The sequence below is a fragment of the Echinops telfairi genome, unplaced genomic scaffold (genome assembly GCF_000313985.2).
Source record: "Echinops telfairi isolate 266 unplaced genomic scaffold, ASM31398v2 ScPeMD7_21;HRSCAF=78, whole genome shotgun sequence".
Taxonomy (NCBI): Eukaryota; Metazoa; Chordata; class Mammalia; order Afrosoricida; family Tenrecidae; genus Echinops; species Echinops telfairi.
In genome coordinates this window covers 13,360,734-13,362,986 of record NW_022103918.1, presented here as the reverse complement: position 1 = coordinate 13,362,986, position 2,253 = coordinate 13,360,734, and the positions used below count along the sequence as shown (strand labels likewise).

General features: G+C 42.3%; 1 protein-coding gene across 1 annotated transcript in view; it reads left to right on the top strand.

Moving 5' to 3' along the window:
* The window catches only part of LOC123521502 (inositol 1,4,5-trisphosphate receptor type 2-like), a 183,033-nt gene that overhangs the window by 98,980 nt on the left and 81,800 nt on the right, over window positions 1-2,253 (top strand). The gene's annotated exons all lie outside the window — the stretch shown is intronic.

Here is a 2,253-nt window from a genome sequence, read left to right as displayed (position 1 = left end):
GGATTTCTCAGGGATTGCGTTGCTCTGCTCCCCTTGCTGCCCTGTTGCACTCCCTTCGTGTTTCATCCTGGTGTCAGGGACGTCAGACTGTGCACAACTCCCGCAGTGTGTCTCCAGTGTTGTCCCCCATTGTGCTGTGGGTCAGTGAGGGACGCCATGTCTTGTGGTGGGGCCAGCCCTACTGTCCTCTCTTTGCACTGGCTGCTCCAAGCAGGACTATCATCCTTGGGCCTTGATGGGCCAGATGTGGTCCACTCTCTCTCTTTCTTTTTCTCCTACCCTCGTAGTTTGCTCCCATGTGTTCTGAGCAGACCCACCCCTCCCCTGAGCCGTGTCTTCAGTGCTGTCCTCTGTAGTACATTCTTTTGGGGAACAGGTCCACACAGCTGGGATTGGGGCCGGCCCCGCAGACCTCTCTGTTGGTTTGCTGCTTCATGCCGGTATGTTGGATGACAGGATTTAGAATCACTCATGCATATACCTGGCTTATGCTCACCTGACTATTGCTGTGCTACCAGTCTTCACCACGAGGGTTATCAAACTGTGTTACGCAACTGCGAGTTGGTGGTTTCAAGTATAAAGCCATGCACTTATTTCTATTATATTTCTCCCCCTCATAATCTTAGGCCTTCTCACTTTGTCTGGAGAATAGATTAAATGTTTGATCAGATTGATCTATAGTTTTCAGGGTCCCTGCTAGTCAAAAGTGGCATCAGACTCATGCTGGGTGCCACTATGGTCTCTGATCTATCAAGTTAGATATTTATTCTCGCTTATGCCATCCTCTTGTTTGACCAATGATGGAACAAGGGCTGGCAGTCTATGGCCCCTGAGACAATGCTGGATTGTTAACAGGTTTTGCATAGTCCTTGACCTAAGACTAGTTGTAGGCATTTTCTAAAGGTGAAAATAAAGAAAGGAATAGAAAGAAAAATAGGCAATGAAGACTGTATCCCACAAAGTGAATAATATTTACCATCTGGTTCATATATGTATAATGGTAAATACACACACACATATATAGAGATTCATATGTGTATGAATTCTCTATATATGTGTGTGTGTATTCATATATATATATATGAAACTCCTTGCCAAATTTCAAGTCCACGTTGGCTGAGATCTATAAATAGGTGGATGGATAGGTAGGGAGTTAGGTCATAAATAGATAGGCAGATAAGTAGATAAATACATAGGAAGTTAAGTGGATAGATTAGCTAGGCAGGCAGGTAGACACAGACAGATAGATAGGAGTTCAAAAGGAGCATGTGCATTAAAAGGGGGTTTTTGTTTTGTTTTTAACTAAATTGCTCTCCTACAACAGGACAGGGAGTTTGAAATATACGGCATGTGTGAGATTTAATGAACTGCAAAAGAAATTAGTGATCCCTTTCAAGGAGCAGCAAATGGTTTTAAAGTGTATGTCTTCAAGGATATGAATAGTTGTCTTTATGAAAAAGAAGTATATTTCATCTCCAGAGGACAAAATCAGACTCAGGGAAGATAGAGGAAGGAAAGTAGGCAGAAAGTAAGGAAGGAGCTCCCCAGTGTCCATGTGGGAGCACGTGTTGATCTGGTCGTGATGACTGCACTGTCTTGCCCAAAGAGTGCTTTCCTTGTGATGTGTGACTGTTGTTTGGGGGGAATGGATGTTTTACTTTTTGACCTAAAAAATTTAAATGTACAAATAGATTTTGTTCTTATATTCATGTTGCTGTAGGCACAGTGAACACAACATTTTTCTCTACCTAATAAGGCTTCCAGTAATAAACCAGGGCATTCTCCCCATTATTTTGCTTTATAGTTTCTGAAATTCCTTAATAAGCACCTCCAATGTCTTACACATTGCTCATCTATTATAGGAGTCATTATTAATGTAATATTGGAGGGCAAGAAATTAAATGGTGCCATCTTATTCTAGATGGCGGAATTTATTTATTTATTTATTTATAAGCATTTTATTGGGGGCTCTTACGGCTCTTAAAACAATCCATGCATACATTGTGTCAAGCACATTTGTACATATGTTGTCATCATCCTTTAGAAAACATGTTCTTTCTACTTGAGCCCTTGGTATCAGCTCCTCATTTTTCCCTCCCTTTCTCTCTCCCCCACCCTCCCACCCTCATGAACCCTTGATAATTATAAATCCTCTGCCTCAGTTCACCCATGTTTCTGTTGTTCTTCACCCTGGATGGGGGGTTATATGTCAATCGTTGCAATCAGTTCCCCTTTCCTCCCCCCACCTTCCCC